Source organism: Epargyreus clarus, unplaced genomic scaffold (assembly GCF_041222505.1).
Source record: "Epargyreus clarus isolate Ecla_fem2 unplaced genomic scaffold, WU_Ecla_fem_2.2 ptg000029l, whole genome shotgun sequence".
Classification (NCBI taxonomy): Eukaryota; Metazoa; Arthropoda; class Insecta; order Lepidoptera; family Hesperiidae; genus Epargyreus; species Epargyreus clarus.
Genome location: NW_027332235.1, coordinates 1669435 through 1695011, shown reverse-complemented (window position 1 = coordinate 1695011; position 25577 = coordinate 1669435). Strand labels below are relative to the sequence as shown.

The 25577-nt window shown below is 35.7% G+C and overlaps 1 protein-coding gene across 2 annotated transcripts in view; it reads left to right on the top strand.

Annotated features, from left to right (window-relative positions):
- LOC140754493 (uncharacterized) overlaps positions 1–25577 on the top strand; it is a 360255-nt gene that overhangs the window by 219382 nt on the left and 115296 nt on the right. For both annotated transcript variants that reach the window (XM_073089515.1, XM_073089516.1), the window contains one exon: positions 2133–2166. The gene's annotated coding sequence lies outside the window, so the exon portion shown is untranslated. The remainder of the gene's footprint in view (positions 1–2132; positions 2167–25577) is intronic.

Here is a 25577-nt window from a genome sequence, read left to right as displayed (position 1 = left end):
AAAAACAAGATAACCGGACGATTCAGGTTCGAATCGGATAATCAATACTCGAATCGAACCCTTAGTTCATTATCATTATTGTTGTTCTGCGGTACCGAGAAATAACGAAAGACCGCTAGAGAAATAACCACATTAACGAATAACTTTATTACGAATAACTTTATTAACGTATAAATCACGAATAACTGATTGGTGTCAAGGCAATAACCGGATGACGTCATCCAATCAGTTAAATGGAAAATATGCCGCGATCTCGTTTTCTTCAGTCGTGTGAAAATATACGAATATTATATTTTTTTAATGGGACACGCTGGGATTTTTGTTTTTCATTTTTTTTACATATTTTATATACTCTTAAATATCCAATTTTATAAATGACTAGCTTACCCGGCAAACGTTGTGTTACCATATAAATAAAAAAATGTTAAGAGTGAACAACCCTTATCACTTAGGGGTATGAAAAAAGATAGTAGCCGATTCTCAGACCTCCTGATTATGCATATAAAATGTGGTAAAAATCGGTAAAGCCGTTTCGGAGGAGTAAGGTAACTAACATTGTGACACGAGAATTTGATATATATGATAATGCGTTTTAAATGATCATAGTTAGCATCCCAATTGTCCTATTTATAACATTTGTCAAATCGTCACAAAACAAACGTGTGGATAAACCATTTGAATTTGTTTGTGTAGGTTTGCAATCACTTGTATTATAGCTTTTGTTCAAGCCAAACGTTTGTCGAGGTTTGGAGTTCGCGGCAAATGACAAGTGTAGTCATTGACATTTTGACAGATCTATTTCAGAGAAATGTAATCTATTTCTAGTGATGATTTTTATGTTGATAACATGGTAAATAAACGACATTTTATTTAACCAACTTCATATATTTTTTCACTTTACTTTCTCAAGATAGAATTTACTGAAAATTATGAGTTTCTTTCAACTACCAAAGATTTAATTTTATTAAAACACGTTAATTTACAATTTTGTTCTAGTTACACATATCGGGTTGATTAGAGTTTCATAAGACCTCAATTTAACATGGTTCTGCGACACAAATCTTCCCGAGAAGTCTATGTAATTTCATTTACAATCTGACATATGCCGCGATATACATATAAGAGACCTTTATAATTTCATTTACAATATTTTAGTACAACATTCTGATATTCCTACTCGATCCACTTGAAAATGAAGAACACAAGCCTGTGTAACACACAGGCGTCAAGTATGAAGGTTTGGTAGACTTCTCACCCCTAAGAATAATGTAGACCCTTTCTTCATACAGGTTTTACGACGCTTACAAAATATTATAGTACTAGTTTTTGCCCGCGGCTTCGCCTGCGGCTTCGCCCGCGTTTAAAATAAGATAATATGATATACTAACATACATAAAACTGAAAATTCGTACCTTCATTGGAATGGCAAGTGCGCCATCTGGCGAAAATTGGTCGTACCAACTCTGAAACCTTCGTGGTCAAATGCATAGTTTACGATTAAATTCTTACTAATATCGATTAAAATAATCAATATTTTGGTCCAAAAGATCGATTCTCCGATTAATCGATCTTAGATAGCCATCCCTACTTCCCGTGGGATTTCCGGGATAAAAACTATCCTATGTCCTTTCTCGGGTCTCAGACTATCTTTATACAAAATTTCATTAAAATCGGTTCAGTGGTTTAGGCGTGAAGAAGAGACAACCAGACAGACAGTCAGACAGACAGAGTTACTTTCGGATTTATAATATTAGTAAGGATAAGGAAGTAAGGATTACTATGTTGAGGCCTTGTACGCTTTTTTATAAAATAAGAGTAGACGAGCATGCTGTCCACCTGCTGTTTAGTGGCTACTGCCGCCCACGGACATCTGTAATCAACGCCAGATAAGATTCTTATCTGAAATCGTATCAGATACCACAGATGCGCCGCTCTACTCCTGGAGGCTGAATCGCCTCGGAAAAGTATGTTCCCTTACCACACCCTTCAAACCGGAACACAGCAACGTTTAACACTGCTGTTATGAGGCAGAAATAGGTGTGGCGGTGGTGCCGCCGGACTCAAACCACAAAGAGTTCCACCACCTACAAACTTCACTTATCTGTTATTTATATTAAAATGTCTTGTTTCAGATGATGCAGACGTTCTTCAATGAAATTTAAAAAGGTATTCCTTTGTTCTTCTATATTAAATTTTATGGACCTAAAATGAAATCTAGATTTCAATTTTCATACTAAAGTACTTTTTTATAAATTGGAAAAACTAAATGTGAATGCAGTTCACTATAAGTGACCTCTGTCAACAATCAACATATGTCGTTCACACCTTCATTGTCCCACTGTTGGGCATAGGTTTCCTCTTTGTGGAAGAGGGGATATAGGACATTGCCCACCATACTCAATTACTCACGTCCCACGGCTGGGCATAGGTCTCCTCTTTGTGGAAGAGGGCATATAGGACATTGTCGACCATGCTAAGTGCGATTTGGTAGATTTCACACAACTTTAGGAACTATTCCTTAATGTAATGTATTTTAATAAGTTTGTTATGAAGTACTGCGTTGGCTATTAGTTTTCCTGTTTACCTAAGAAAAAATCGAAGTGTTCGAGAAAAGTTATTATACAGGAAAATAGTGTTACTTACCGCAGTTAATCATGCGTTTAATATTAATTTGTCAGCGAAACTATGACGCCCTATAATATCAAAGTAGATAATACTCGATGCTAAATAGTAAATAATATATACTGAATTATTTATATACTGGAATTTAGTGAAGCACTCCGTTCTTCATGAAACTCGAAAAAAAACCTTTTGTTAATCATTTGTGTGATGATGATCTGCGTGGTGAAGCGACTGTACGTGTTTTATATAAGGTGGGTTCCGGGTTTGATCCCGGCAAAAATAATAATAACAATAACATCATTCATTCAAGACAATTGCAGCACGCACTAGGTACATTTTTTATATAGAGATACAATAGAAATGAAATTAGATACAGGACTGAGTGTTTGCGCATACATACTTGTTTTCACGTTGTGTTGCCATATAAAAAAAATAAAAATCTAACACACAGCGGTATGAAAAATGATGAAATTACTGAAATGGCTATTAAGAAGTAGGGGTTGGTGATAAAAGGGTAAAAATTTAGGGTTGTATGTATTTTAATGCTACATTATAAAAAATAAAAATAAAAATTCTTATATGTAAAATTCTCGTGTCACAATGTTAGTTACCGTACTCCTCCGAAACGGCTTTACCGATTTTCACTAAATTTTATATTATTATGCATATTCAGTAGGTTAGAGAATCAGCTACTATCTATTTTTCATACCCCTAAGTGATAACCCCTTAACATTTTTTTTATTTATATGGCAACACAACGTTTGCCGGGTCAGCTAGTTTTATATATAAGAGAGATACCGTAAGATAAAACATAATATCTTCATGTGTGACGCCTCACACACTTCTGCGTCTAGTGTGACATTTTATAAGAGCGCTTAAGAGACTTGGCATTTTCAATTTACAACAGACAACTCGTTACAAGAACATCCTGTTTTATTTAAAGGAATAGGAGAAATATAGGATGAAATATTGTTGCTCTCTAGCCATAATATTTTCTTGAAATTTCCTGGAATTTGTACTTACTATATACCTTTGTAAGTGAAAATAAGCAGTGATAGCCCAGTGGTTAAGAAACTCGGCCTCATGATCGAGGGATCCGAGGTTCAAATCCCAGGCCTCTGATTTTCAAAGTTATGTGCGTATTAGAAATTAATTGCACTTGCTTAATCGGTGAAGGAAAACATCGGGAAGAAACATGCGTACCTGAGTAAACTAAGTTTCCCAAGGTATGTAAAGTCTACCAATACGCACTTGGCCAGCGCGGTGAACTATGGCCTAATCTTTCTCATCCTGAGAGGAGACCTTTGCCTAGCAGTGGGACAGTAATAGTTGATGATGATGATGATGAAATAAAGAAATCGGCTTTAATATTTTATGTGTTAATCTTACTTTTAATTGCGAAAATATACAATGGTAAGGCCCTGTAGAGAGAAAGAGATACAAGATACGTACACGATGTATCTTTTAAAGTTTTACTATTAAGACCATTTCAGAGAGTGCTTTCATACCTACCCGTAACATTTCCCTTCAAAACACTTGGCACATCCATTTCAGCGGACAGAGCATTAGATACGTTATTTACGGCAACGTAAAACGGAATTTTAAGAAAATATTAGTACCAATGCACTTCCATTTGTGGAATTGAAGGCCGAAGTAAATGCAATAGCTTACGGTACGTTCCGATGTCAGGTATTTTACCGATTTCGAAAAAGTAGGTGTATTTGGCTGTATGTTTTTTTATGTTTTCAATACGTAGTAATAATTATTATCTAACCAACATATTTTATGACAATTATAAATAAATATTGTGTTTAATATTATAATAAGTGTTGTGGACGGGTTGTACGGGTTATAACTACGAAAAGATTTAGAAAGCAATATTTAACGTATTTATTTAGCAACTCAAATATATCGTGACAAGGCTCTCTGACAACTCCAAACTATTTAAAGGAAAATCACAAAACACAGATGAAATATAAAACAATATAGATATTATAAAAATAAACAATTATATAAATTCAACTACGCGTCTACAATAAGAATATAATTAATAATCATTTGCTTACTTTGCTTTACCACACCAATTAATAACACTACCACTGTACTACTACTAAGAAAAAGAATGAAAACGTTAGTTATAAATAGATTTATTAGATACCCTGAAATTATATATTAATTTGATAATATAAGAGTAGCAGACGAGCATGCAGTCCACCTGATGGTAAGTGGCTACTGCCGCCCATGGACATCTGTAATCAACCCCAGATAGGATTAGATATTCCTACCTGAGGTCGGCCACAGATGCGCCGCTACCCCTGAGGACTAAGCTGGAACGTCTCGGAAAAGTCTGTCTCCCTTACCACACCCTTCAAACCGGAACACAGCAGCGCTTAACACTGCTGTTATTAGGTAGAAATAGGTGTGGCGGTGGCGCCGCCGGAGTCGAATCACAAAGGGTTCTACCACCTAAATTTTGTCACGTCGTAAACAAAGAAAAATCCGTTCTTCTCTGCATTTGGTGACAAAGTATTCGAGTTGGTATATGAAAAAACAATAACAAAACCAATTCTGCTCCAAAAATCAACGCCTACGTGTTACTTAACCGATCGCGGTATCACTGGTGAATTTCTTGACAAAAATGGGCCAAGCCAAGTGAGATACCAGAATTTGTTCCCGGGATCCCGGATACCGAGTATTCCAGTTAACTTCAGGATTAAAATTAACAAATGTTAAGATTACGGAGTTAATTTTTTTTTATGTAGTTTGTTGCTAAGAATTTTATTTAACTTAATTTAGTATCAATATCTACCTGTATTTGTTTTATACCCAATTTAGACATTCATTATTTGTTTAAAAAAAGAAAAGCTTTTTGTTTTTTCTTTTTCTATTGTGTCAATAAAAAATAAAAAGCTTATGATGTAGTACTCCCGACTTTCCAGTACTTGTCTACAATCTTTTGGGATTACGGGATTATCTGTACAATCCCGAAATCCCGGGATTAGAAAGAGCAGCCGGGACCGAATTGCCTAAGTGCGACACTCAAATATGGGGAAAAATCCGGGGAAATATTGGAAAAACCGAGACCGGCGACTGAATGGTTCTTCACGCGGAATGAGAGCCATTCAGAGATATATCTGGGCAAAATAGTGGAGATACATTGTGGCCAACGCTTTTATTACGCGCCAAAATATCTGCTCATTGGACCGGCTGAGATTGGTAGCTTCGGCTACAAATTCACTGAGGAATTACCGAGGCATCGTATTTGTCAAGGTAAATAGTTCTATGGCGAAAAATGAAATGCTAATAGCATTTCATTTTAATAGTTTTAGATAGTTTTTTTTTTATTATATAGGACATTTTTATATACTATAGGAGCACCAGACGAGGATGCAGTCCACCTGATGGTATGTGGCTAATGCCGCCCATAGATATCTGTAATCAACCCCAGCTAAGATTAGATTCCTACCAGAGGCCAGCCACAGACGGCCACAAATATCTTGAGGACTACGGTGAAATGCCTAGGAACAGTATGTCTCTCTTACCACAACCCTTAAACCAGGCACAGCAGCGCGTAACACTAAGGCAGAAATAGGTGTGGTGGTGGTACCATCGTACCACACCGGTTCTACCACCTTCAGACAGTGATAGTGACAGTGGCGCTTAGAATCAGGCGGGCATGCAGCCCAGCGCAGTTCGTTTTAGTAAACGAAGTAGTCTTCAAACTTAGAACATAGATTAGTAAAGATTTACTCCTAACAAGAAAATGTAATCAGTTTTGAGAATTGAAATAGTTGCGTAAAAAAGTTTTGCCACGTCTCCGTGCTAAAATGTCCCTAAAATATTTGAAATACTTATTTATTTAATATGTAAAATGCGCAGTATTATATTAATTCGTAAATTATCGCTAAAAATGTTTTTTGTTTGTCAAAAATTAAAAAAAAAATAACTGTCAAATCAGCCTTTTTGTGGCTTCATTCAATTTCAAGGCGGCGAATTATCTTTACTTATGAAAGACTTATAAAAACACTTATTTTAACATACTAAAAACTGTAGACTAATGGAATTCATGTTAACACAACAAATTCGCCCAACTTGGAATAACTTGGCGGTACACCAATACTTGGCGTGTCCGTACGTTCCATCTAATTGGCATTCCGGGAATATCCGTTGCTTAACCGAAGCTAAGGCTAACTTGCGGTCAAGTTTCGTGTGTGATCATACTAAATTAGACACCAAAAGTCTGCTATTTAACGAATAAAGGACTGTAATGATGTATAAAGTGTTTTTTCTTTATTTATACGAATTTAATCACGTTTTTATGTTCACTTTTTTTTCTTACTACACTCATCAAACTGGAACATTGCAGCGCTGAACAAAGTTGTATTTGGCTATGATTTAGGCTTAGGCTTGAGTTGAAATCTATACTTAAGTACTTTATATTTTGCTTTTTTATGAGTGGTGTTGATTTCATAGTGAGGAAATCTGAAATTTTAAAAAAACATGTTCTCAACGGCATGTACATTCTACTTATTCGCATTTGGCCAACGCGCTGAGTTAATGCCTGAGACCTCTCTTACTCTGAGAACTGTGCCTAGCAAGGGGGCAATAATGGGTTGATGACCCTTCAAATGTCTTTATAAATTTATAATGGAAGTTCTAAATGAGCAAATAACACAACAATCGATCTAGTCTGCCTGGAATAGAAGCATTGAAAACTACACGGCTGAATACAACAACAAAGTAACTCGAAAACTTACAGATTCTACGCGACTTTTCTTTTCTTTTAAAACTGGCTTGACGCCACGTCGCCGGTTTGTTTTGAAAACTCAAAGAAAACTCCACGCAATTCCAAGAACGTGGAATATGGAATTCTACATAGGAAATTAGAAGAGAATCTCAATGAAGAATCCTATAATATCGAAAACAACGTTACTGGTATAATATAACTTTATTTTGACAGTACATACAAATTTATACATGATTTTTACACGTCTGTGTATAAGATAGAAACAATTGCCATATTCTTGAAAATCTAAATATAATATATAAATATCTAGCTTATGTTTCCTATTCCCGCCACACCTATTTCTGCCTTATAACAGCAGTGTTAAGCGCTGCTGTGTTCCGTTTTGAAGGGTGTGGTAAGGGAGACAGACTTTTCCGAGGCGTTCCAACTTAGTCCTCAGGGGTAGCGGCGCATACAGATGCGCCACATGCGATTAAATATTCCTACCTGAGGTCGGCCACAGGGCCGACCTCAGGTAGGAATATTTAATCCTATCTGGGGTTGATTACAGATGTCCATGGGCGGCAGCAGCCACTTACCATCAGGTGGACTGCATGCTCTTCTGCTAAATACAAATACAAATACAAAGTCTTTATTTGTAGAATAAGGTGTATACATTGGTGTTACAGTCAAGAATTTTCGCTCATTCTGCCATAAATGGCGTACAAATATAATTTTAAGTCGCATTTTATTCAAATTATTAAATTGTAGATACTAATTTCCAATATTATTAAAACGTTAATAAGATAAAATGTCAATAAGAATAAAATGTCACATAAAGATAAAAATGAATAATGTCAGTGGTATCACAATAGAAAATGTCAAAGAAGCATCAGTGGACAATAGAAGATTATTATTGTATTTATAGTTCAATGTTAAGACCAAAACATTTCAGACCACTCAGCAAATCATAAATAATCATATGTAACTATTCGTCACCGTAGTTGAGAAACTCGACTAGACTATAAAAACATTTCTCAATTAAATATGTTTTTAAATTTCTTTTAAAACTGATAAATTCCTCAATATTGCGTATATTTTTTGGAATTTTATTATACACCATAGGCGCTATTCCAAAGAAACTTTTTTGAAACCAACGACTTTTTGCTGGGATTGCGCACAACTTATCTTTGTGGCGTGCTCTTGGGATAAATCGAAATTTTTCGCTGTTCGTTCGTATGAAAATGGCGCATTCAAGAATGTAGAGTGATGGCAATGTGAGTATTTCATGTTTGATAAAATAAGGCCTGCACGAATCTCTCGGCTTGAAATCCCACATGGCCCTCATGCATCTTTTCTGTGATTTAAAGGCGAAGTCACGGTACATGGAGTTGCCCCAGAAAATAAGGCCATATCTTAGTGTTGAAGTCACAAAACTATGATAGGCTGTTAATACGACAGTTTGGTGGACAAGATTTCTTAATTTACGTAACATATATGAATATTTACTAAGCTTACTACACACCATATCAATATGATTTTTCCATTTTATTGCTTTGTCAATATGAAGTCCTAAAAACTTTATTACATCTGCGTCGTCAATTTTAGTTCCTGAGTAATTTATGTTTAAAATTGTATTATTATTAGTATTGGATGCTTTGTTACTATTAAAATTCATTATTTTCGTTTTTGATAAATTAATTTTTAAATTATTAATTTGAAACCATTGTATTATGTCAATAATTGATTTGTTAATGTCATTTTCTAATTCTCTTTCATCGTCATTTGTAAATAATATTGTACTATCGTCAGCAAATAGGGTCATAGGGTGGTGTATTTTTGCCGGTAAATCATTAATGTACATCAGGAACAGTAATGGCCCAAGTATACTACCTTGCTACTCCTATATTATAAAAAAAAATGTTTGCCAGAGCTAAGCTTGAAATTGGTTGGACCGTATTTTTAATACAGCTTTTGAAAAGGTAGAATATGGTAGAAAAAAGTAGAGCTACGAAAAGAGAAAATAGTTTATACCACATTCTAAAAATGTAAAATAATCTACATATCCAACGCAAATCTAAGTTACTTTTCTTTTAATTTTAAAATTAAAGTCTTTGTTACAAAGTACTTTATTATATCACAGACTCTACACTAACTAAACTTAAAACTCAACTCATGACTATTACGAAGTGATTCAAATAAAAAAAATGCAATTAAAACATCTTTATAAGACAAAACTAAATTGAGAAACTGTTTTCAACACTAAACCCCTTTTGTCAAAACAGAGGCCATTATTGACGCCGCAGGGATACCTCAAAGCGATTGTGGAACTTTCTTTTCTTTTCTTATCTTTTCCTTTTTCTTTTGAAACTAGCTCGGCGCCACTAGTCACTTTGTTTTGAAAACTCAAAGAAAATACTTTTAGCCTTTTGCAATATGGATGAACATTTGGATTAGTGAATCATATAAATTGTGTTTTATTTTGTGCATTGCGTTTATAATCAAAATAAATGGTTAATTAGTATGTGAGAGCTACTGCTGCTAATGGACATCTATAATCAATCCTAAATAGGATTAGAGTCCTACCTGAGATTGGCCATAGACGTGTTGTTAACGTTGAGTACTAAGTTGGAAAGCCTCGTTTAGTAAGTCTGCCTCTTCCTTTCTATAAAAGCAAACTTCGAATTTTTATTATTATTTGAAATGAAATGAAATTTTAAGTACTAGAATATGCGGTTCGATTCCGAAGGCTCCACCGCCACGCCTAGTTCTGCTTTACGCCTAGTACTGTTGAGCGCTGCTATGTTATGTAAGGAAGATGCATTTATCCTAGGCGTTTCAACTTAGTCTTTAGGGGTAAGACTGCATCTGTCGACCTCAGGTAGAAATCAAATCGAAAATCATAATTACATAATATATCCGGGAGCCGTAGTAGCAACTTATCATCAGACTATGCTTTAGAAAGTACGCGGTATTTTGGGTCGGGGTTTTTATGATTTTTAAAGTATATACTTACATAGATTGGTATAGATATCTCACCGCCTAGTAATTGAAGGAATCCATTAAATCACTGACACGTACGTAAAATGGCTGACTGTTTTCCCATTACGTCTCCGACTGTCATGGTGTAATTTACGCGGAATGCCGACATATGCAGTTAAGTGGTGCAAACACAACACGAAATCGAAGAAAAAGTGCGGAGAAATATCGTTTCATTCGTAAATGCTCTAAAAACTACATTTTATTAAATATTTTTCAAACACGAAAATAGATGACAGTGACAATTTCAATTGTCAAAACTGGTAAAATTTTCTTATTAGGGGTGAGTAATATTTACTAATCTTTGAGAATATAGTTATAGTTATGTACAACGTAGCGAAACCTTGTATAGGTTACGTGTATTTGTGTAATAAGCGTTATTTAACTAGCACTTTAATCGTGACTAATAAAGCTTATAGCAACTGTAGAAAAAATATTATATGCACGCCACATTTTCAGGTCCAATCAAGTGCATTTTCAAAGGCGTTATTAGTTATTACCTACTTCGTTCAGTAATGAGCGAAGCAACTAACATTTATTTCTATTTCAATCCAGATATTAACTTCTAAATAGAAATATATTTTATGAGGCTGCGAGTAATAATATTAATTGGATACTGAATCGAGCAGTAATTTAGCGTCATTGTATTTACTTATACAGTGCTAAAGTAAATAAATTAGTTTCTCTTATTATGTTATTTGCGATTTAATGTCTCGTTTTTAGTTTGGGTGATGTCGTTCATACTAATAATATGAATATAAAAGGATTCTGTTTTTCTGTTACTCTTTCGCAGCTAAATGACTGATCTAATTTAAAATAAATACTAAAAAATACTATACAGTGCACTTCATAGTGATACGACATGAATTATTATAAAATTAATTGTAAAAATCATCTCCTAAGGGGCCGAACTTGAAATCAACTTTATTATGCACGAAGTCTCGTCGAAGCCTAACCTAGAAATTCTAAACATTTAATTAATACATTTAGCAATAAACCTAAATCAGAACAATCATGATTAATGACCCAAATAAATCTAGATATAGCTTAGCTCCAGCTGCAACTGAACCGCAGCACCTACAAATTAATTTCGACAAACTAAATTCATTTAGACAAAGCTGTGGTTTGTCTAAGTTTGGACAGTTACTGTTTCTAGTTATAACATCTCAATGATTGTTATGTGATTGTTGTGTAAGGGAGATTTTACTTACTACACTTGGTAAATTACCATGCAGTCCTCATGAATTTAAATGGACACAGCAAATCTCATGGTGGTAGAACCTTTTTTCGTTCCACTTGTTATTTACCTCCGCCACATTTCTGCCTTATAGGTAACAGTACAATTAAGCGCTGCTGATTTCCGCATTGAAAGGGAGATATACTTTACACACCTTTTGTTAAAGAACTTTCAGGTACGCAAGTTTCCCAAAGATTTTTTCTTTCGCCGATTCAGAACAGCTTTATTAATATCTGGTAATACATAAATACACAGATCATCTTGAAAACAAAGGTTTGTGCCTAGAATTCGTACCTTGGACCTCCGATTTGAGAGATCTTGTTTCTGACTTCACTTCTTCAATTATGGTTATCACTGCTTCTTATGGCTGTATATAGTACATCACCAAGTATTGGTTTTTCTACTTCTGAAGACGTTCTCTTTCAGAACGAGAATGATTATAGCATTGTCCCTAAATGATCGAGTATAACTTCAAAGTTACGTTCATACAATATCCCAAAGTTCTAGAAATGCACTGCAGCCAGATGTTATTCATAAACCTGGGAGCGATGGCAACTGTTACAGCGCTTTGTTACGGAAACTTCTGTTGTTGATTGCACTTGTCTAACTGTTGAGTGTAGTTGAGTGTTGAATGTTGAGTTAGTCTCAACAATTTTATTGTTGATTATAGGGGATTTAGATACTTAGATTAAGTTTAGTGTAACAGGTGATTAGTGATATCCCAATATTATGATGCCTACTGCAACCATAAATCCAGCACTAAGTATACATAGGTTACAGCCTTTATTCTACTCCTGTAGACGTTCTCTTTTTCAGAATGAGAAAGATTATCACTGTCCTTAACACTGACCAAGTATAACTTCAAAGTTACGTTCATACAATATCCCAAAGTTCTAGAAATGCACTGCAGCCAGATGTTATTCATAAACCTGGGAGCGATGGCAACTGTTACAGAGCTTTGTTACGGAAACTTCTGTTGTTGATTGCACTTCTCTAACTGTTGAGTGTTGAGTGTTGAATGTTGAGTTCTACTCTATAATTGTATTGTTGAGTATAGTGGATTTGGATACTTTGTTTAAGTTTAGTTTAAGACCTGAATAGTGATATCCTAACAGTGTGAAGGTCACGTTTTTGTTTTATAAAATTGAGGTAAAAAACTAATATGCAGTTTACGTGATGAAAGGTGAGTACTGGCGTCCATGGGCATCTGTCCAGACGCGCAGAGGGTCCAAGGTTCGATCCCCGGCCAGACAGATATCTATATTAATAATTTTGTTGTCTGTTTCTGGGTCTGGGTGTTTGTGATATGTCTCATACAGACATCCTATGGTACCTACGACACAGGGAATACTAGTGTGGGGCTGAGAGAGTAGAAAGCGTTTTTATTTACTGTCGGGGACCATGATCCGTCGAATTTTGAAAAAGAATTGTTCGGTATTGGAAAAGTAAAGAGTTGAAAATATGACATAAAATAATTTCTCTTGAGAATATCTGTCACAGGTACGATACGTGTTAAGAAGTCTAGATAAAACTGATGGTGATGGATTAAAGATTTCAAATTGTGTTTTCGATGTAGATGAAGATACAAGAGAAATAAAGAACCTTTGAATTGAAAAAAAAATGTGAGCCGTCACGGGACGCCTGGCAGATGTGAAACATCGACATTATTTTGTAAAAGTAATATGCAGAAAAGAACATATTGTGATAGGAACTAAATATGTCATAATGATAAAATAAAATATTACGATTTTTTTCCAGATAACGATGACTATTTATTGAATAAACATTTATTTTCATTAAATACAAAAATTTACGAATTTATTTCAAATCGTGACTACTTAATTCGTTTAATCAGTGGTCGATTGCGCATGGCGACGCGTCGCCACACCGTACACACTACTGCATATAGACTGTATATATTACGTGCGGCTATAGATGTTTCACATCAAAAATATGTTATTAAAATATACAGAAAAATTTAAATTGGCTCCAATATATTAGTAAACTCAAGAATCTTAGCTAGTTATTTCAATATATTACTAAAATCGCAAATTATAAGTATCAATAATGAATGTTTCACAATAAATGCCACTATGATTAGAAAAAATAATTAATTTTTTAATGTTCATATTTATAACAAATAAGAAAAAACTTTCGTGCGCTGCACGCCATCAGCTGATTTTGAAATACAATTCTGTCAGTCTTAATAAATTTATTCTCTGAGAAGAATGAAATTAAAATTAATTAATAATTTAAAAACATTGTATGCAATGAAATTTATGTGAATTTTAATCTACCAAGATAGTAGATTTTACATTTGCTGGCGCTCAAAACACACCAAATATACGCGTGCTTAATGCACAGATAAATGCATACTTTAATTATAAAAAAAATAATTAACTTACTGATGACTTGATGGTGTGTCATAGTGTGATTTTGCTTTCTTTGCAGGAGGCTGATCACTTTCACTCTCTAAATTATCACGGTCAGACATTTTATTATTAGAAAAATAATTTGTTTTCAAGCATTGATCTATAACCTGAAGTTACGCCGCAAGCGGGCAAAACTTGAAACATACAAAATACGTCAAGTGGTGTAAAACGAGTTAAAACGACTCCAGTCGCTCTCGCGCGGCGTAGTAATACACACTAATGTCACTGAACACGTTAAACGTCATTATTTTAAATTTTAAGCCTCAAAATGCCTTCTTGTGCAATGCGTAAATGCAAAAATTATGCTCGAAAAAGAAACAAGCTTCATGGAATCACCTATCACACGTAAATAAAGAGAAATTATTAAATTTTGTTTATTTTTCGTGTTCGATCCGCCATGATTACGTGAGTAACCAGAAAGAGACAAAGTATGTTTTTGTCAATGAAAGTGATAAAGACGCAAAATGCATGGTCATAGATCAACAGAACAGAAGTGACATTTTATTGAAGCTCACGATGTTCATATGTCGTATGTTATAGTTTAAGATCCCACTGCTTAATTTTTATATTAGTGTGTTTTTAGTCAAAATATAACTTTTTATAGTTTATTTTAATAAAATAAAAGCGATATATGGGAAATTCTGTATCCTAATCTCTAAATTTTCTTCGATACCTGTGGTAAATAATAAAAAATATTACCATAAAATTTATTTAAAATTTCTTTAATTGAATAAATTAACATAAACATAATTTAATAAACAATCTTTGTATAGCCAGAAATTAATCCTCAAAAAGACCACGGTAAGATTCGAATCTTATATATAAAATTCGCATGTCACGATGTTAGTTACTTTACTCCTGCGAAACGGCTTTACTGATTTTCATCAAAATTTATATGCATATTCAGTAAGTCTGAGAATTGGCTACTATCTATTTTTCATATCTCTTAAGTGATAAGGGTTGTTCACCCTTAACATTTTTTTTATTTATATGGCAACACAATGTTTGCTGGGTCAGCTGGTACATAACATTTATAAAATGTACACAACTTTGCAATTAATGGTCGTGTGTAAAATAAAACTGAAAATAATAAACATAAATTAGTAAAGATACTTCGCCGCCTTGAAATTGAATGAAGCCACAAACGGCTTATTAGTAAGTTCTTTTTTTTAATTCTTGACAAATAAAAACATTTTTAGAGAAAATTTACAAATAAATAACTAATACTGCGTAATTTACATAATAAATAAATAATTATTTCAAATATTTTAGGGACATTTTAGCACGGAGACGTGGCAAAACTTTTTTACGCAACTATTTCAATTCTCAAAACTGGGTACATTTTCTTGTTAGGAGTGAGTAATCTTTACTAATCTATGATAATAAATATAAACAATTTTTAAATCGTATATTTTAAACCAGTCGATACATCTGTATAGATACATTCTTTCAAATTATATATTTATATAATAATAATTTATTTAGTTAAACTGTACTATAACATTTCTACGTAAACGATGTACTAAAACTATTATCGACAGTTTTGGACATTTTTTACCTTCTGTTCCATTATTTCATTGTCTTTGACAAGCATGCGTATCAATGGGAAAACCACCATACGTCCCGTTTTTAACGGGACAGTCCCTTTTTTCGATGCTTCGTGCCGTTGTCTCCGAAATGAACCGTTGCCATTGTCAATTAAGTAACAGTAAATATTATAATTATGAAAAAAACATGGGGTGCTCCATTTATCAGTTTTCATAAAGCGCCCCACATTTTTTGCACAATTATACTATTTACTTTTCCTTAAATGATTCCTAGATTGAAAATTATTTTCTACTTTTTAGTTAATTTTATCATAAAATCGTGTTTTTTATTATTTTTAACTACATTTTTTCAAGTAAAAAGTATTTGACATAAAAAAATCGATGTCCCGTTTTGACTGAAGTAATCATTGGTCACTATATTCCATTGTCAATATTTACGTTTGCGTACACTTGAAACGCAAGGTCAAACACTAGTTGTCTTTTTTATCACATTGTTCTAATAGCTCTGTCCCTTATATAACATTTGTCTATGTAGTTAAAGGTAAGCGTCGCCACGCCAGAAATCTTTTTTACGTGCGGCTATAGATGTTTCACATCAAAAAAAATCAATAACATACTTAAATATAGGCAGGTAATTTTCGCAAAACATATAACCATAATAGATAAAAATTCTTATAATAGCCAGGTCTTCATAAAATAGGAATTGGATTAATAGGCACCTTTATGGAATTTTGGATTTTGGTATATTTTTACATAAGCCCAACTGTATAGTTATTATATAAACTTATACTTAAATTTTAATTTTACCTTATGCCAGAAAATTATTCAATTGAAAATCTACGGCTATCAGTAGGATCCTGCTACCAGTTAAGAAGAAAATAGGGAACATGATAACCCGATCATAATTCTCAGCTACAGTTGAAGATATCTCCTCGATTAAGTGTTTGCAAAGCATATTATCTGTTGGTGTTCTTTACAGGCACGACACGACACCTACATAGTACGACAATTATCAGTGGACAGTTCATACTACGACACTGCACGAAATTCACTGGTCCGGCACGATATGTCGGTGTGGTACTGAAATCATAATAATATAATATGTTATGTACAATATTTTTCCGAGGCGTTCCAACTTAGTCCTCAGGGGTAGCAGCGCATCTGTGGCTGATATCAGGTAGAAATATCTAATCCTATCTGGGGTTGATTACAAATGTCCATAAGCGGCAGTAGCCACTTTCCATCTGCATGCTCGTCTCCTATAATTTATAAGAAAAAAAAGTATAATTCCATGAAATAAAATGAAAATTAAATGACATATATTTATTTTGTATAGGCCTGCGGTGGCACTTACAAATTGTTAGTTGCAATTTTTTTTTAAACTACTACCGGTTTGGAACGGGACTTCAACTGAGAACTGCATGAGGAATATTTGTTAAACGTACACTTCTCTTATCATACATATTTATCTTAATTAATAAATTAATTGTCCTTCAGTTAGTAAATAAGTTAAACATCGAGTTAGAACTCAACTATCTCATACGATATTGTGTCAAGCAAAAATAAAAATTAGTTAATGTCGTGCTGTCGCCGATGTCGTGGCATGTCGTGTCGTATAAAAGCCCTGCCTCGTATATCCGCAGTTCTCACAATAGACTGGAAACAATGTATTATGGACCGAATCAATAATGCATCAATTAATACTGAACTAATCAGCATTGAAGGGGTTAACAAAAGGGATTGAACGTGGAATTCAGCTTCAGTTTATCGAAATGGCGTCTTTAGTGCTATTGTACTCAATGCGTGTTCATTTCACAGGTGATTTAACTAATTAATTTATAAGCATCGTGACGTAAGCGTACTTAATAGTGTTTTAAAATATTGAAGTAGTCATTAGACGAGCATTCAGTCCAACTGATGGTAAGGCTACTGCTGTCTATGGACATCTGGGGGTTACTACTATCTCTTAAAATAATATTATTTTAATCATACATTCAAATTTCATACCACGACCTAGTTAAAGTACGAGTAAGATTGTTTTTATAATATTACAATAAACAGTTTTGTATTATGTCGGTCGAAATTATTAGTTCTTTTTTTGCAAGAAATTTAACTTTTTAAGCAAAATATGACAATTTCAGTTGGTTTTATATACAATGGATAAGCGAAAAATGAATAACGGTTTAAGTTTGTGCAACTGCGTATGACGGAATATTTTACTGTTTTGAGGAGGTCGTGGTACGAAATAAAATAATGTTGATGCAATATTGAAATAAAACTTTCCTGAACTATGGTTTTTAAAAGATGGTGGTAGGCCTGTAATCAATCCCAGATAAGATTACATTTGTACGGCAGGTTGGCAGGTACGCAGGTTGCGTTGCTACTCCAAAGGAATCGTAAGCTGGCACCTGGAAGTATGTCTCCCATGCTAACCGTCGTGGTTCAACCTGGAGGCACTAATCGCCATACTTAAACTGCCAAATAACAACAACGTTAAGTGCTGCTGTGTTTTGGTTCGATGGGTGTGAGAAAGGAAATATTCTTATCTGAGTCGTTCCAGCTTAGCCCACAAACGAAACATCGCGTCTGTGACCGACCTTAGGTAGGAATTTAATCTTATCTGGGGTAGACTTATCATCGACTGGATGCTCGTCTGCTACTCCTATAATATAAAAAAGTAGATTGCATGTTCGTTTTGCTACTTTCAAAAGTATCTTAAGTTTTTTTTTTATATTTGAACCTGACTATAAAGCAGACGTGCTACCTGATGGAAAGTAGTTAACGTTGCCTATGAACATTTGCAACACCAGTGGAGTCGCCAATGCATCGCTGGCTTTGAAGGAGAGCTCTTTTTGCACCTTTTTTGAAGATTCCCATGTCATAGCGTTCCGGGAATTCTTCAGAAGGAAGTTCATTCCACATCTTGCACGTCCGTGGCAAAAATGTCCGTGAAAAACGAACCGTGGAGGATCGCCACGAGTCCAGCTGGTGTGGATGGAACTTCATCCTTCGGCGAGTGGTACGATGGAGGAATGGTGACGTAAGCACTAGGTCAAATAGTTCCTGCGACGTTACCTTAAGTAATTACCTAATGGACCGTCATATAAAAATGGATTACTTGATTTAGTTAAAGAACATGGCTAGGCGGTTAACACAAAGGGAATTTAACGTGGAATTTGTTTCAGTTCAATAGTCCCTTTAAATGGCACCTTTATTGCCATTGTACGTTAGTGGGGTGAATTAACCAATCAATTGCTTTTGTCCTTCGCCGTGACTCTATTTTATAAATTGAAGTAGAAAAGCTAAAAGTAGAAAGGCATAGCATAAAAAGCGGTGCTAGCCTAGTGGTTAAGAAACCTTTGATCGGGGGGCCCGAGGTTCAAATCCCAGGTACCTCTTATATTTCGTTTTTCAGTTATGTGCGTTATAGAAATTATTTATCGCTTGCTTAAGCGGTGATGGAAAACATCGCGAGTAAACCTGCATACCTGAGAAATCTTAAAAAAATAAGTCATTCGACTTCACATACCTTATTTTTTTAAGATTTCTCAGGTATGCAGGTTTCCTCGCCTCGGTATTTATCTTACATACCTTAGTATGTGAATGAATGAACTTGCGAGCCATCTTATGATAAGTTACAACACCCTTGGACATTTTAATTCATCCCAAAACGATTGTTATATCGGACAGAGGTCACACTTATGTCATTTTAGGGTTCTGTACCGAAAGATGCCTTCAGAGTCAAACCATGGCCTCTCTTGTCTATTTTATTTAACATATATTTTAACATATATATAACATATATATAAGACCGCCGCCATACAAATCTTTACTAAAATTGTCACAAAATACAGTATGTATTTTTTTTATAATATAGGAGTAGCAGACGAGCATGCAGTCCACCTGATGGTAAGTGGCTACTGCCACCCATGTACATCTGCAATCAAACCCATATAGGATTTAGATATTCCTACCTGATGTGCCGCTATCCCTGAGGACTAAACTGGAACGCCTCGGAAAAGTATGTCTCCTTTACCACACCCTACAAAACGGAACACAGCAGCGCTTAACACTGCTGTTATTAGGTAGAAATAGGAGTGGCGGTGGTGCCGCCGGAGTGGAACCATAAAGGGTTCTACTACTTTCAAATGTAATATGATACATATTAAGTCTTACTAAGATTGACAAAAAAAGCTACACACAACTTTACACACTACATACCAAAACAAAACGTTCCTATTGTTATTCAAATAATGCGCATATGTTTATGGCTCTTCAAATCGTTTAACAAGTAACCAAGCACGATCATGTAATAAAGACGATGCGTACAAACATCAGGCAACTTCAGTGCTATCAAACTAGCTGAACCGTGTTGGGAATTATCTGGTTAGACTACACACGGGCGGGAAGGTTGGCTAACATCTTTTTATTCACTTATTATCATATTATATATCATATTTAATTAGTAACAGACGAGCATGCAGTCCACCTGATCGTAAGTGGATACTGCCGCCCATGGACTTCTCTAATCAACCTGATAAGATTATTTTCTATCTGAGGTTGCCCGTAAATGCGCCGCTACCTCTGAGCTGAAAGGCCTCGAAATGTATGTCCTTAAATTGCCACAAACTTGATCTGACTGCGAAGGTTAATGTTTTTCTTACACAATAATTTTATTACAGAAGTATTTTAGAGCTCGTAAGTGCCAATTATAGGCATAATCAATTAATCAATGTTTATATGAGTAAGTTTCTATAGTCAGCAAGCACAATTAGGGAAACATTGTAACCATGCATGCGTAGGTTCCATGCATTTATCAATTTACAATTTAGTACTCTTTTTTACCCTTTTTTTACGAGGGGAAAACCTTCAAAAGGTACTCCACGCCGTGGGAGTGACACGAGGTTACGTGGGATTCTTACCGCACTAAAAACCCCCGGTGGCCGTCCTCGGCGCTGGTTAGAGGATTTCGGGATCTCCAAAGGAACGCAACCGGAGTCCTCTTAGCGCATTGCCCTGTCGAGCTCCGCCAAGGTGAGCTTGTCGCTCGCCACACCGTCTGGTGTGCACAACGGTATGCGACCACACATACAGCCGTCCTTCCCGGGGTCGCTGACGGGTGGTTCGGGCTCCCACTCTTGCCACCCGCAACCCCGGAAGCCCCTTTTAGTCGCCTCTTATGACAGGCAGGAGATACCGTAGACCTATTCTACTCCCGAAACTACAGGGACGACAATTTAGTACCCAAAAATATTAATTTGCGCTACAAGTTAATTGTCCGTGTGTCCCACCGTTATTGCAATCCCGGGTATCGTTCAAACACCGGCATAATATCATAACATTTGAACACCGCTGTTAAATGCTAATGATCTTATGCTACTTGTACCCACGAGTTGGGTGTTTCATTGAAACTGGTAACTTTGAGCAAATAATGATAATTATTACATCTCCAAGTTACTATCTGTGTCATTAGTTGATAATGTTAGTATGTCAGTGAAGTGGTAAGGTTAATTAAATATCTTAGTCTATTTATGGGTCCCTGGTAGCCCTTTAGTTATTTCAATTAGATGTGCTTCAGCGAATTGAGGATTTATAGAGAACATTTGGAGAACTTTGAGGTATTAATGTTTCGCGATAAACTCAGGCATTCATATTCCTAACAAAACTTACCTTTTCAGTGTTTTCAGGATAATAATATGTAGAGCACAGTCCGGCATTTATCTTTCTTTACCATATTTAAATCTAAGGCATGTTTGCATTTAACGATATTTACTTTCAATACCGCCAGCAGTGATCACCAGCAGTGATAACCTACTGGTTAAGAAACTCAGCGTCTCGATCGAGGGGTCCGAGATTCAAATCCCAAGCACGCACCTCTGATTTTTCAAAGTTATGTGCGTATTCGAAATTAATTATCACTTGCTAAACGGTGAACGAAAACATCGTGAAGAAACCTACATACCTGATAGATTTATAAAAAACTCAAAGGTATGTGAAGTCTACCAATACGCACTTGGCCAGCGCGGTGGACTATGGCCTTATCCTTCTCATTATGAGAGGAGACCCGTGCCCAGCAGTGGGACAGTAATGGGCTGTTGATGATGATTGATGACTTTCAATATTTTCTCAAAAGATTGGAGAACTTATGAATTGTTTCCTCGCGATGTTTACCTTCATTGTTATTTTAGACATAGACATTTGTAGAATAGCTAGAGTGTCGTGAACCCATTACAGTCCAACTAGTGGGCACGGGTCTCCTTTTGAAGTGTGGGGTCTAGGCCATAATCCACCACGCTTGCCAATTGCGAATTGGTAGACATCACACACCCTTTAATTATTTTTTCCAATTCTCAAGCATGCAGGTTTCTTCATGGTATTTTCCTTCCTCGTTTAATAAATTGATAATTAATTTCTAATACGCACATAACTTTGGTAAATTAGAGGTGCGTGCCTGAGATTTGAACCTTAGACCCCGTGTGAGAGGCAGAGTTTCGTAATTACTATATATCACTGCTCTTATAATAGAATAGCCAGACCATAATCTTTTAATAAACAAACACGAGACACCTTTTTTAACGAGGGGAAAAAGGTACCCGACGGCGTGGGAGCCACGCTGCGTTATGTGAGATTTTTACCGCATTAAAACCCTCCCGGCGGCCTTCCTCAGCGCGTGGTGAAGAACTTTGGCATCTCCGATGGAACTCAACTAGAGTCCTTCGAGCGCGATGCCCCTCTCGGGCTCTGCCCTGGGGGGAGCAGTTTACGCTCTTCGTGCACACCTGGTGTTTACGACGCTATGCGACCACACACACCGCCGTCCTTTCCGAGGTTGCTTACTGGATGGTTCGAGCTCCCATTCTTGCCACCCGTTACCCTGGAAGCCCCCCTTTATTCGCCTCTTACGACAGGCAGGGGATATCGTAGCCCTATTTTAATCCCAGGACTACAGGAACGAACACGAAATATCTGCTAAGTCCTCTTAAACTACTATATACCAATTTTCACACATAATACCTCCAATATACCACCAATAATACTCCTCATCCTAGGGTTGTCTGGAAGAAACCGCTATTTTAGCGATAAGACCGCCTTTTGTATCGTCCAAAATTGTATGTTTTATTTTGTGTTCTTCTTTTGGGTATTTACAATAAAGAATATTTTTACTATTAATATTCTGGTCATGGCAACCTCACCAGGTATCTCGACAGCTCATCTACGTCAACATCATAAAAAATGCAGTGCAGCTACACATCAATACGCCACGCCGAGCGAAGACCTGCCAGATGGGCGCGTGTGGCAGATGTAATTGTGTTTGCAAAGTTACTTGTTGCGTGATCGGTTGTAACTTTGTTAACTGTGACATTAAACCTACGGGATGTCTGGCTAAAGATAATGTAATACGAATTATGAAGGTATAGACATGATCTATATAAAAGCACTGATAGTTGGTAAGAAACTGTGCCACTTGCTCGAGGGGTCCGAGGATCAAATCCCAAGCATACACCTCTAATTTTTCAAAATTATGTGCGTATTTGAAATTAATTATCACTTGCTTAAACGGTGAAGGAAAACATCGTGAAGAAGCCTGCATACCTGAGAAATCTTAAAAAAAATTTTTAAAGGTATTTGGAGTCTACCGATTCGCGCTTGGCCAGCGCGGTGGGCTATGGCCTAATCCTTCTCAACTGAGAGGAGACAGCAGCAGTGTTAAGCGCTGCTGTGTTCCGGTTTGAAGTGTGTGGTAAAGGAGACATACTCATCCGGTGCGCATGCGGTATGCGCATTTTTTGAACCTGTGCAGGCGATTAGCGCAAGATCAAAAATCAATTCTTTCGTGACATCGTAAGGCGCGTCATCGTTTCAATTGATGCCATGGCTACAGAACTGAACAACGTACGGTACACCGGAACGTCCCCATACAGACTACGGACGTGTGTTTGACCTGTACAGGTAAATCTGCGCAGGTAATCTGTCCAGTAGACTGCAGGGTGTATGGCTTACATAAGGTAATATAAATCTAAAACACTTTTAAGAAAAGTTACATACTTTACATGATTTTTCATTTATTCGTCTCTAGCACGGAACCCGATGCTCGTCGACAAAAAACTTCGCGTTTTTTCAGTTAAGATAAAAAGTCCTTTAATACATAATAATTCCAGGTTCTCAGCACCTCATTTTGGGGTTAAATACACAGTGGAAATAACCCCGCCATTACCGTGCTTATTTGTTCAGCGCAAAAGTCATTAAAACAACGCTACAGAAAGTAATCTGCTGTAATACTTGCTGGCTATTACACTCAGGTTTGCTCTTCAAGACTTCAAAGCCATGAGTGGGATATTCTAACTGCGAGCCAGGCGAATTTATATACAAATTATTGTACCTCCCATACTTAAGACAAGTGCGATAGTGAAAAACAGTTTTCAGTTGCGGATGACCTTGTGCTGCGAACAGGTTTTTTATAATACAGGAGTAGCAGACGAGCATGCAGTCCACCTGATGGTAAGTGGCTACTGCCGCCCATGAACATCTGTAATCAACCCAATAGGATTAGGTATTCCTGCCTGAGGTCGGTCACAGATGCGCCGCTACCCCTGAGGACTAAGCTGGAACGCCTCGGAAAAGTATGTCTCCCTTACCACACCCTTCAAACGAGAACACAGCAGCGTTTAAGACTGCTGTTATGGGGCAGAGATAGGTGAGGCGCTGGTGCCGGAGTCAAACTACCACCGTCACAGCTTCTTATAAGAATTGTCTCTTGTGCAAGATGAAATCTGAATAAATAAATAATGAAACAAAAGAGTTATATCACAAAATATAAAGAATTTTATATTGTAGTCATATGGTGCCTCGAATAATTTATTTAAAACATGAATAAACATGTTATATATGTTATTTCCAAACTCATTTATATCAAGAGGATAAATTTTAATGACCCGGTTCATTAGTTTCCTTAGTTACAGCTTGGTATCATTAGCTGCCATAATGATCATAAAATAAGAATATACATATATTTGTATTGTGCTAGCTTAGCTAGCTAGTTATATTTGTGTGTTTTCTTTAAAGATGTGTGTTATGGAGTATGTACTGCATCTTCGTCTGCTACTCTTATATTATAAAAAAAGTTATTAATTTGTGTGCGGACAGCATGAAGCAAAGTGCAGAACTTAACAATAACAGCCGTATACGTTCTGAAATTGTTTAGAGAATAGGAAGACAGGAAGGAAATATAAGAATATAAACGATATAATAATTTGTTAAAACTAATATTGAATCATAATAATAATACAGCGATAAGCATTGTATCATATGTATGATGTCTGACCGGTCTTATGATAGATTGTGTGTAGTGTTTTCGCTATGAATAATTAGTTGTCCTACACATTTGTTTTCGATTTTATAAAATAAAACAATGATTAATTCTTTTATTATTATTATTTCCATTTAATTCAGACATAGTCCAAATTTTGTTAGTATTTACATTGTACTTAAAAACCTATGTTAGTTGAATTTATGATAATTAATAAGAAACAAAAAATTAATAGTAACAAATGACAAAGAGAACAATACAACTAAAATTATTTTCTACGCGACATTTCCATTTTTACAAATACCGAAATTTATCATGCATTTTTACAAATACCGAAAATAAGACATTGTAAACTACTTATATATTTTTTTAACAAGCAAAAAGAATATATAGAGCGCCGACTTCAGAAATATGTACTAAACCAACATTTATTTGAATTATTTTTTACTTTGTAGTGACATAGAAGTCGGTTGTATTTTTTTTACGCTTATGTTTAGCGTGATGGTCAATCTGAAGGTAGAGGTCCATCACATATAACAGAACTTATTAATATCTTGGCGGAGATTGTTTTCTTTGTTCCTTCAAGAGGTCTCGGAATTCATTTAGGTATTCATCGTATGGTTTGAGGCGTTGCTGTATAAATTCACGAAAATTATGTTTGGGTTCA